This window comes from Propithecus coquereli, unplaced genomic scaffold (assembly GCF_000956105.1).
Source record: "Propithecus coquereli isolate 6110/MARCELLA unplaced genomic scaffold, Pcoq_1.0 Scaffold20, whole genome shotgun sequence".
In the NCBI taxonomy this organism is placed as follows: Eukaryota; Metazoa; Chordata; class Mammalia; order Primates; family Indriidae; genus Propithecus; species Propithecus coquereli.
This window is the reverse complement of record NW_012144967.1, coordinates 13988224-14000705: the sequence shown is the minus strand read 5'-3', so window position 1 is coordinate 14000705 and position 12482 is coordinate 13988224. Positions and strand designations below refer to the sequence as shown.

At 44.4% G+C, this 12482-nt stretch overlaps 1 protein-coding gene across 1 annotated transcript in view; it reads right to left on the bottom strand.

Annotated features, from left to right (window-relative positions):
• The window catches only part of ZNF592 (zinc finger protein 592), a 50256-nt gene that overhangs the window by 24455 nt on the left and 13319 nt on the right, over positions 1 to 12482 (bottom strand). The window contains exon 2 of the mRNA XM_012643777.1: positions 10788 to 10896. The gene's annotated coding sequence lies outside the window, so the exon portion shown is untranslated. The remainder of the gene's footprint in view (positions 1 to 10787; positions 10897 to 12482) is intronic.

Below are 12482 nucleotides of genomic sequence, written 5' to 3'. Positions count from 1 at the left end.
AGATAAGCAATCCATTAGAAAAATGAGCTTGGGAGTAAAAAAAAAAAAAAAATGAGCTTGAGCTAAGGTGATGAGCAGGCAATTAAAAGAAGAAACACAAATGGACAATTAATATATAAAAACAGTTGCAAACTCACACGAAATTAGAGAAATACAAATTAAAATAATGAGAAACCATTTTTGGCTTATCAAATTGACCAAGGTTTTCAAAAAGTAATAATCCCAGTGTTGGCAGAGATGTGGCAAAATAAGCATTCTAAAGGTAGCATAAATTGATACAATCTATCTAAAGAGCAATTTAGCAATGCATAAAAAAAGCCCAATTAATGCACTTCCAGAAATTTATCCTATGGAAATAGAGACGATGTGACAAAGATAATCATTACAGAATATTTATAATACAAAAAGGAGACAAAACCTAAAGATCCAACAAAAGGAAATTGGTTCAATAAATTACGATATATTAATACAATTAAATGAGGCATCATTATAAATCATATTACAGATCAAAATTAAGGCTATGAGAAATAGTCCTGATAAAAAGTGAGAAAAAAAAGAATACTGAAGTATAGTACAATAAAGTAAAATTAAATATATATATGTATGTGTGTATATACACACACACACACACACACACACATATATATATATATATTTTTTTTTTTAAGAGATGAGGTCTTGCTCTGTCATCCAGGCTGAAATGCAGTGGCACAATCATAGCTCACTGCAACCTCGAACTCCTGGGTTCAAGCGATCCTCCTTGCCTCAGCCTCCCGAGTGGCAGGGACTACAGAGGGGCACCACAGTCCTGGCTAACTTTTTAAATACATATGTTTTATGAAAAAGGCTAGAAGAATAATCCAAAATGTTAAAAAGTATCTCAGCAGATAATGAAATTATTTTCTTTCTTTTGTTTATCTTCATTTTCAAACTACTTCAATTTGTAGTACTTAAGTAATTTTATTAAATTATACTTTTAACATACAAAAAAAAGAAGAAACTAGGCAGGCCAAAAAAATTTGAGGAGCTCCTTACACAGTACTCTGAAAATCATTAATATAAAATTCTTAAAGCACATTTGGCATGACTCAGCAGAAGAAGGCTAACTAGAAAATCAATGGGGTAACTTAATTAAAATAAAAAGTGTAGCTGAAATAAAAAGCTTTAGCATACACCAGTGTCTGCAACTTGTTGAAAGCAGCAAGCCAAAGCTGGGAAGAGCAAACCACAGGCAGCTGTCTACCTTGCCTGGGGGCAGCCACTGGGGGGCCAGAGCCACGCCCACGAACACCAGCAAGGAGGCAGGGCCCAGCCTGAGAAGCATCTGGCAGAGACTCACCCTGAAGCATCTGAACCAGCCAGGCAGATCCAAGCCTGGTGAGCTCACAGAGTGATCTAGAGTGGCCCAGTTGACAGGAAAGACACGTCACGGGTTCTCTGTGGCCTGGGCTGAGAGCAAGTTTCACCCAAAGGTGAGACAGTGGAACTATGCATCAGTATGTACAACCCACTTGGGGGTAAAGAACAACTCCAAGACCGGCAGACTGACACTCATCCCCTCTCAGAATAAGTTTTACTTCAGGAAAGAACTGGAAGCTTATTTAAAAAAAAAAAAAGCTGAATATAAATTCACGCTATTACAGGGTCTACTAGTTTGCCCAGGTCATTTTACCAAACACTTAAGTAAACGTATCGACCGGATGGCAGGAAGGAGCATCTTAACCTTGGAAAGGCCTCAGAGGCCTAACTAGTCTATTAGAATTCTTTGAGGGTACAAAAACAATATGATTATATATAATTATGGCAGAACCAGTAGGTAGAATTTCTACAAACTTTAAATGTCAAAATTCTACCAAAAAACAACAAAAAAAACTGAATTCCATAGACTTGGGTTAATATGTACGTGGTCAGTGTATGTCTTTATGTGATTGTCATTTACAGGGAACTATGAACAGTGAAGTTTTTAACCCACTGACCAGTTGTGGACTGGAGCTTAATGTTTTCATAAATGACCTAGAATGGTGATTTCTAATCCATTAGGGAACCAAACTTCACATCCACATGTGTTCTCAACAACCAGCCTACCGAATGAAGACTTATGAAATATTTATTTTAAAAAGGAGGTCTCATATTCAAAATGCTTTGGGAACCTTAGGCCGGGCGCATTGGCTCACGCCTGTAATCCTAGCACTCTGGGAGGCTGAGGCAGGTGGATCGCTCAAGGTCAGGAGTTCGAGACCAGCCTGAGCAAGAGCGAGACCCCCGTCTCTACTAAAAATAGAAAGAAATGATCTGGACAGCTAAAAATATGTATATAGAAAAAATTAGCCGGGCATGGTGGCGCATGCCTATAGTCCCAGCTACTCGGGAGGCTGAGGCAGGAGGATTGCTTGAGCCCAGGAGTTTGAGGTTGCTGTGAGCTAGGCTGACGCCACGGCACTCACTCTAGCCAGGGCAACAGAGTGAGACTCTGTCTCAAAAAAAAAAAAAAAAAAAATGCTTTGGGAACCGACAACCTAGCAAAAGAATGTTAGGCTGTAAGCGTCATGAAGGAAGCGGCGTGTCCGTCTCATTCATCACTGCATCCCCGTTGGGTACTCAATAAATATTTGTCAAAGCAATAAAGTGAAATCTTCAAATTTGCAAATGGCCTTAAAGCTGTTCTAAATCAAAATGTAAAATTAAAAGACAAGTTTTCATAAGGCTGTATAAATAGGCAAGATTATGGCAAATGATCATCAGTGAAGGCAAATGTGAAGGAACATTTAGGGAAAAGCAGCACCAATTATACTATTAGAATAATAGGTTCTAAGCTAACTATTCGATAAAGAGGCCTAGGCATCGGCTTAGACTATTCCCTTAAGATACCACATTGCATATTTCATCAGAAAGGCCCAGAGAACGCCAGGCCTTGTCAGAAAGCACACTGCAAGCAGACGAGAGCTTGTGATCCGGCCCCTGTTCAAAGCCACCGTGTCCGCAGCTACACATGCTGCGCAGTTTGGGCTCCCACACCTTAAGACAGACGTGCCAGAGCGGGGAAAGGTCCTGAGACATGAGATCGAAGTTATAAAGTATCTGGAAGGGTTTCTGATGAGATCCTAAAAATCAGAACTCTGTTTTTCTGGAGAGATGAAGACTGAAGGGAAAGGGAGAAGCATAACTACAAGTTTGTTCATCAAACCTCAAAATACTAAAGAGGGGAGGGCAGGATCCTGAAGTTTGAAATTAAATATGCAGACAAATAAAAGATGACTTTATTCATTAGTCAAAAAATATACTGAAGTTATTACAGGTAAAAGATATACATAAATGTAGTAACATCCACACATTCAAATCTGAAAGAGAAAAAAAAAAAGGCTCTGAGGAACTAAGAACAAGAACTTGTCACTAAACTCATGAGCTTTTTTCCTTAAGCGCAAAGCCTTCAAATTTCAAATAACATTAAATTTGGTCATCTGTTTTTCTCAGCAATGTTAAGTTTATTTAGTAAAGCAGATTAATAAAAGTGCAATAACAGGACATCAAACAGGCAGAGGTGCTCCAAAAGCACTTAGAAATATCTGATCTCTATTCAGTATATTCTATTTAATAAGGAGGCAAACAGCACATTGCAGAACACTGGACTGAGACAACAAAATGAAATTTTCTTGGATTTGCCATTATTTGTGGGATGAGAACTGGATGGGAGAATATTTTACAATGGGGGGGCTCTTAACCCTGCTCCCCTATATGATTATGTCTTATATATTGATATCATCTATCTGTGTTCAATTATTGCTTATAATGCTTAAGAATTTTTAAGTGGGTAAATGAAAGGTACCCTCAGCTGTCTATTTTAGAAAAAGAAGCATCCTAAGGGACAACAGAACAAAAACTCTAGGATGCCAAGGGCAGGGGTAGAGAGAGGGAAAAAAGAGGGGAGAGGGAGAGAGGGGGAGAGGGGGAGAGAGTTGGAAGGACAGGCCAGGTGTGGTGGCTCATGCCTGTAATCCCAGCACTTTGGAAGGCTAAGGCAAGAGGATTGCTTGAGGCCAGGAGTTCAAGGCCAGCCTGGGCAACATAGCAAGACCCTGTCTCTACAAAAAATAAAAAAATTAGCCAGGCTTGGTGGCTTGCACCTGTATTCCCAACTACTTGGGAGGCTGAGGCAGGAGGATCACTTGAGCCCAGGAATTTGAGGTTACAGTGAGCCATGATCATGCCACTGCACTCCAGCCTGGGTGACAGAGCAAGACCCTGACTCTTAAAAAGACAGAGAGAGAGAGAGAGAGAGAGAGAGACAGACAGACAGACAGACAGACACAAAGAGAGAGGAGGTGAAACAAAGGGAAAGGAAGGGGAGGGTAGGAGGGGGAGAGATGGGCGACGGGGAGGAAGGAGGTGGTAATACTTAGCAGAAGCTGAGACCTCTAAGTACTATTGACGCAGGTGCAGTGGCTCATGCCTGTAATCCTAGCACTCTGGGAGGCCAAGGTAGGAGGATCACTTGAGCTCAGAAGTTTGAGACCAGCCTGAGCAAGAGTGAGACTCCATCTCTACCAAAAATAGAAAAATTAGCCGGGCATGGTGGCACGTGCCTGCAGTCCCAGCTACTTGGGAGGCTGAGGCAGGAGGATCACTTGAGCCCAGAAGCTTGAGGTTGCTGTGAGCCATGATGACGCCACCACACTCTACCTGGGGCAACAGAGCAATACTCTGTCTCAAAAATAAAAAAGACAGAAAGAAAGAACTGTTGCATTGGTTGCCAGGTAAGGGAACCTCTTTTGTACCAGGAATGGAAGCTGGGCAAGAGGAAAGACGGAATCGGCAAGCAAGCTCAAGAGTGAGCTGCTGCTCTCGAGACCCGCGGGGGCTTCAGCCTGGACTCCAGCCGGAACATTGGTCAGAGAAAGACATTGCTTCCATGGGTGGTAGGGAAAGAAGGGAGCTCAGTGAAACTTCAGATGAATCAAAGGAAACAGAAAAAGAGCTCCATGCTCCTGGACCCAGAACGAAGGACCAGATGGGAATGGTGAAGCCGAAAGAATAAGAAACAGTGAACCACAAGGAACGGGCTTTCACTCCTGTGCTATCAGTAGTTACCCACGTGAAGACCTTGGGCAGGCCTTGGTTGAATATGTAAAACTAAACTAACTTTAAGGATCTCTGAGTCCTTCAACAGACTAGGCTGCAACAGCTGGGCAAATTAATCTAGAATTAATGGATTTCTAAATAAAAATTAACTCCTAAAGTGGACAAACAGATGCCCTACAATATACATATCACTGACCTCAACACACATCTAAGGCCTACTTACAGGTCTAAGTGACCCCAAGTCACAGATGTTCAGAGTCAGTGGCCAAAGTTTCATTTCACGAGGCAGCTGGTATTCAAACAAGTAGCAAAAAATGGCCCAAAAAGACTGTCAGCAGTATGTACGAAAACAGCCGCACCGCCCCCGCCGTCCAGTGGACCAGGCAAAGCAAAGTTTTTCGCTGTCTCTTTCTCTATCTAGTTTACCCCTCCAATGCACACTGCCAGAATGGTTGCTGTGAAACACATCTGATCACGGAGAGGTCCCTGTTCAAAATCCCCATCATCTTCAGGACAGAGCTCAAACCCTTCAGCCTCGCATGGAGGATCGCTCCTGCCCTGGTCTCTGCCCACCGCTCCAGCCACTTCCCAGGACATCTTTCATTCTAACCACAACTTGCTCGTGCCTCTGTGTCGGCTTGAGCTCTTCCCCCTGACTAGAGAAGAATGCCTGATACCCCAACCCCACCCCCAAACACAAATCTGCCTGACCACTGCTCCTCATCCCCAAGCTTCAGCTCTAGGGCCCCCTCCTCCTGCGTGCTGTGACACCAGTGGTCCTCTGCCCTCCTCCTGCTCCTCCACTTTCTCCTGACACCTGGATACCCTTCCTTGAAGGCAGCACTTCCCACAGTGGGCTGGAATCATGAGCTTTCTTGTCAGTCCTTCCCAGCAGCCTGTGAGCCTCTTCAAAGTTGGGGTCATATCCTTCCCTCCATTTCCAAGACCTAACACATCTGGCTACCAGTGGCAGACGAGCTGTCACTGCTCCCACCACTCCCAGAACCATTCCTCAATGCCTCTACAGCTCCCTGGCTGAGGCACCTGCCCACCTGCCCCTGCTTGCCCTGCCCAAGGTGGCCTTCACCCAGAGGCAGCTTCTCCTGCCTCCCACCATGCCTTTTCCACCCCAACCAAAGAGCCCACTTCCCAAGAACAGAATTACATCGCAAGCATTCTAACAAGACTCACAGGATGTTAGAGCTGAAGGGGACCTCACAAATGATCTGGCCCAGGGGTTTCCAAATGCCTGTCTGTAGGCTGCTGCTGGACTGACTGCAAAAGAGTAACATGGGGAGTGACTTTAAAATGCAGATACCCGGGCTCCAGGCATGGAAATTCTGACTCGATACGTCTAGGATGGGTCCTTGCTTTTTTTTTTTAAGCTTCCTGGTTCACTCTAATACACTGGTCTAGTCCGACCTCTTCATTTTATACATGCGTGGAGAACTGAGGCTCAGAGAGTGGAAGTTCACCCCTCAGTTACCAAATGCCAAGACCTACAGCTGGCGCTGAGGACACAGAGCTGAAGGCCCAGACCCTACTCTTGAGCACCCACACGCAAGCCACTGAAAACATCTGTGGGTGCCACTGAAGGCTCATCAAGGGCACAGAACCCTACAGATGTCACCTCACCCTCCCTTGTGCTCCCTTTTGCTTTATTTATTCTTCCTCACCACATAATTTTCTACCTTTACTACAGTTATTTCAGTAAAACATTCTCTCTCCTGCTATTCTATAAGCCCTTCAAAAGGCACTCACTGAATTATTAACCGGTGTTTCTACATCGGGATCTCTACTTGGATGTCTAATAGGCATCCAACGCCTACTATGTCCAAAACATAACTCTTGATTTCCACCTACAGTCTTCCCCACTTCAGTAAATGACACCTCCATCCTCCCAGCTGCTTAGGCCAAAACCTCTTTCCTTCACACCTTTCATCCAACCCACAAGCAAATCCTGATAACACTACCTTCAAAATATACCCAAGCCCACCCACTGCTCACTACCTCCATCTCATATCTCTCCGAGAGTCCCACAAAAGCCTGCTCGCTGGTCTCCCTGCTTCCACCCTTGTCTCTCCTAGTCATTCTCAACACAATCACCGGAGTACTACTTGTAAAACACATGCAGGCCGGCCACAGTGGCTAGCACCTATAATCCCAGCACTTTGGGAGGCTGAGGCAGGAGGATCACTTGAAGCCAGGAGTCCGAGACCAGCTTGGGCAACTTAGCCAGACCTCATTTCTACAAAAAAAGTTTAAAAATTAGCCAGGCATGGTGGTGGATGCCTGTAGTCCCAGCTACTTGGGAGGCTGAGGTGGGAAGATTGCTTGAGCTAAAATAGTTTAAGGCAGCAGTGTACCATGATTGTGCCTGTTAATAGCCGCCACACTCCAGCCTGGACAACATAGCGAGACCCTATCTCAAAAAATAAAAATAAAAAAATAAAACACACATCAGATCATGTCCGTCCTCTCTTCAAAACCCTTCAATGCCACCCGGTCTCACCCACAGTGAAATTCAGTCTTTCCCACAGCCTGCACACCAGATGATCTAACTGCCCTCCAACTCCTATGCCTCTCTCACCGCGTCTGTCCAGGCATGCAAGGCAGCCTTATTGTTCCTCAAGCATGTCAGGCATGCTCCTGCCCCAGAGCCTTTGCATTTCCTTTTCCCTCTGCTTGAAACGTTCTTCCCCCAGATCCCTGCGGGCTTACTTCCTCACTTCCTTTCGGTCTTTACTCCAACATCACTTTGTCAGCAGCCATCCATGACCATTCTTCGTGAGAGACCAATCCCCACCCCCATCATCAATCTCTACCCCTTTACTCTGCTTTATTTTTCTTCCCAGCACTCATCACCATCTAACACACACACCCGTTCATTACTGTACTGTCTGTTTATAAGCTCCAGTGTGTTTACTGGAGGATAATACACCATTAGAAAGGGGAACAATTTGACAAGCTCATTTGTCCAGAACTAGATTGCTCAAGATATTCACAGATTCCCAAGCAGGTTTGTTATCAGTCAAAAAGTTGGCAAATATGCAACCTTCTGGGTGTTTTGCTTTTTAAAACTTTTTATACACAGAGGGACCTTCAGTGTTGACGGAAGCTCACCAGTGGGAAGGGGTCTACCCAAAGTAACCCTTGTCTATGAATCTCCTGGGGCCCTGTAGGGGCTGATTAAATTAAACATCATCTCAGTGGGAAATGCCCACTGGCCAACGTCGCCATGGTAATGTCATCTGCCTGGAGGGTGGGATCAGCATGACGCCAGTGGAGAGGGAAGGCTGGCTCTGAGAACCGCAGGGAAGAGGAGGACACGGGGTGGTCCTGAGTCTTAAGAAAAGGGGATACAACTTTGTGAACAGACTAAAAACCACTGAATTATAGAGTTTAAATGGACGACTTATATGGCATATAACTTATGTATCAATTAGGCTGTTATATTTTTCAAAACATAAAAAGAAAAAGAGAACTGGAAGGGTTGGGATCACACAGGACTGTGAAGCTGACTGCGACAGGCGGAAGCCAGACACAGACAGCGAGTTTACACTGAGCTGAGAACTCAGATAAAAACTGATCCTGTGTGACCTGGGCCCTCGTCATCTTGGCACTTACTGGGCACCACACTTTGTTAGAAGGGAACAAGACACAGAGATTTGAAAAAAAGTGGGACTCACTCCTTTTATTCACACACCAACCTGGGGTGTCCCTCCCACTTAACTCTGGAAAAGTATCATCTCTTGGTAGTGGGGACCCCACATGTAAACAAGAAGCCAGCAGCCTCAGACCCACTGGGAACCAAGCCTGCCCTCCCTGAGCAAAGGATGCAGAAAAGAGAAAGTGGCCATTCCACAGGCTCACTCTTTCCTGTCTCTGGCACCCATGCATTTGGTGCGCCAGTCTCACCTACGGCAGACAGCTCAGGGTCCAGAGATCCCAGAAGCGAAGGCTTGGGGGACACAAGCAGCATGCTGTTAGTCCCGTTGCATCTCTGTGGTTGCTCTAGATCACCACAGGAGCTAGTGAAGAGTTTCTCTCTCGCAGGTGCTCTGTTCTCTCGTTCCCATTCTCTTGCACACGCACATGTTCTACTCTTTCTCATCCTCTCCCTCATTCCTTCCTCCACAGTATGCTTTCTGTCTTCCCCTCCCTCCCTCGGCCTGTCCCTCAGTCGTTCTCTCCCTTATCCCCTCTTACGCTTTCTTTTCTCCTTCTCTCAACAGACATCTGAATGGCTCTCCTCTTTTATTCTTTCTTTTTTCTTTTCATCAGAGATGGGGTCTTACTATGTTGCCGAGGCTGGCCTCAAACCCCTAGTCTCAAGTGATCCCCCTACTGCCTCAGCCCCTCCCAAGAAGCTGGGACTATAGCCATGCGCCACAGAGCCCTACAGTGGGCTTTCTCACGACTGCTCAGACTTCAGGGCAATCAGCCTTCTGCAGGAAAGCAGGGCCCCAGCCAAGGCAGCTTTTCACCCACAACCCAGCTTGGCAACAGATCCAGTATCCAGGGTTCTGTGTGCCCACTGTATGTCCGTGGTGATCCAAGGGAATGACAGGGAACAACATATCCAGAGGAACAGCCCTGTGTGCCTTTCTACCATCAGACTAGTGGAATATTAAGAACCTTATCTTTTTAAGACACACAGTGAAATGTTCACAGATAAAATGATGTGATGTCTGGGGTTGGCCTCAAAGTAACACAGGCAGGAAGAAGAAAGCAGGGAGGGGTATATAAATGAAACAAAATTGGCCATGAATTGATACCTGCCGAATCTGGATCTGGGTGAGGAGTACCTGGAGGTTTATCATATTTTTTCTACATTTTAACATTTGAGTAAATAGGGACCCAGCCCCTGACTAGTGGTCCAACTAGATAACCACCAAAGTCACACTCATTATGATGGCTATTATTATTAATAAAAAACAAAACAAAACAGAAAATAACAAGTGTTGGTGAGGAAGTGGAGAAATCGGAATCCTTGTGCATCACTAGTGGGAATGTAAAATGGTACAGCCGCTACAGAAAACAATTTGGTAGTTTCTAAAAAATTAAACATAGAATTACCATATGATTCAGAATTCTACTTCTGGGTATATACTCAGAAGAATTAAAAGCAGGGTCTCGAGATAGCTGCACACCTATGTTTATAGCAGCATTATTCGCAACACCCAAAGGTGGAAGCAACCCAAGTATCCATCAATGGAAAAAAGGATAAACAAAATGGGGTATACACACAATGGAATATTATTCAGTCTCAAAAAGAAAGGAAATTCTGACATATGCTACAAGATTGATGAACCTTAAAGATACTATCCCAAGTGAAATAAGCCAGTTACAAAAAGGTAAATATTGTATGATTTTACTTATATCAAGTCCCTACAGTAGGCATATTCACAGAGACAGACGGTAGAACAGATGTTGCCAGGAGCTGGGAGGAGAGAGAGGAGTTATTATTTAATGGGTACAGAGTTCCGATATGGGATAATGTAAGGTTCTGGAGAAGGACAGTGGTGATGGCTGCACAATTGTGAATATATTTAATGCTACTGAACTGTACACTTAAAAATGGCAGATTTTGTTATATGTTTTTTACCACACACGCACACACAAAAAAAAACAACCCACCAAGGGACAGAAAAAGTCTCTTATGTTCCTCAGCTCTTGAAGGCCAGCTCAGGTCAGCCTAGACATCATACCTTAGTGAGGTTCTCAAAACAAGGGTGTGGCGAGCGTTGCTGGGGGAGTAGAGCTGTGGAGAAAGGAAAAACTTCTACCTAGGCACATGGTCTAGTGTCCAAACACCACCTAAGGAAAGAAGAAAAATAAGATTTTTTTTAATGGGTCTGAAGGTAAATGTTAAGGTAGGAAAGATAGTTTTAAAAACTAATAATAATAATCCAAGTGAAGGTAAGGCCCTGAAAAAAAATCCTCAAACATAAATTCAAAGCAGGCCACAAATGTCATCAAAGGCAACACTTTTCCCAGCCTCAGACCTGCTCTCCCTCCCCTATCACAGGCTGGTGGTTCAGAGCACAGACTGGTACAAATCCCAGTTCTACCACTGACTGACCCTGTGATCTGGGGCAAGATTCTTCACCTCTGTGTCTGTTTCGCCATATGTAAAATGGGCTATTATAGGAATCAAATGAATTAATATTAGGTTATTAAATATGAAATATCTAATTTCCAATCAAAAGGGTAGTTTATTATATCTCAAACAAGAAGCAGTACAGTTAACCCAAGTGTGCAGCTAAACTATCAACACAGAGTTTTGCCACCTTAACAGCAGCTTGTTTACGTCAGCAGTGAAGAAGCCTGGAGAGCGAGGGGCAACGAAACGGCAAAAGGTGTTTTCCACAGCTTCTCGAGAACTGAATATCTTTCCTTGTGAGAAGTGGTTCAAAGCCTGGAAGAAGTGGTGGTCAGTGGTGCTAGGTCTGGTGAATACGGTGGATGACAGAGAGTTTCCAAGTCCAGCCTCTGTAGTTTGAGCAGCATTGTTTGTGCGACATGTGGTCAAGCATCGTCTTGCAAGAGGATTGGCCTGTCTCTAGTGATCTATCTCAGCTGCTTAATCGCAAGCATCCTCATCATTTCGTCCAGTTGGTTGAATTAGACATCCACTGTAATCAACTGACCAGGTTTTGTGAAGCTATCGTGGATAATACCAGCACTGGAACAAATAGACACCATTAGCTTTTTTTGATGAATATTCGGTTTTGGACTATGTTTCGGCACTGCATCTTTATCCAACCATTGTGCCAAACACCTGAGATTGTCAAAAAGAATCCGTTTTTCATCACACGTAAAAATACAGTGTAGGAACGGTTGACCTTTATGTCGTGACAGCAAAGAAAGGTAAGCTTCGAGACAATTTCTTTTCTGATGCTTTGTTTAATTCATGTGGAACCCATCTATCCAGCTTCTTTACCTTAACGATTTGTTTCAAATGGTCTAATATTGTTGGAATAGTAACGACAAACCTTGCTGCTAATTCACGGTAGGCTGAGATGGATTCGCTTCCACGATAGCTTTCAGCTCATCATCATCCACTTTGGTCTCAGGTCCCCCGCATGGCTCATTTTCAAGATTAAAATCACCAGAACAGGCAGGGCGTGGTGGCTCATGTCTGTAATCCCAGCACTCTGGGAGGCCAAGGCGGGAGGATCGCTTGAGCTCAGGAGTTTGAGACCAGCCAGTACAAGAGCGAGACTCCGTCTCTACTAAAAAAATAGAAAAAATTAGCCAGGCATGGTGGCGCGTGACCATAGTCCCAGCTACTCGGGAGGCTGAGGCAGGAGGATCCCTTGAGCCCAGGAATTTGAGGTTGCTGTGAGCTACGCTGATGCCATGGTACTCTAGCCTGGGCAACAGAGTGAGACTTTGTCTCA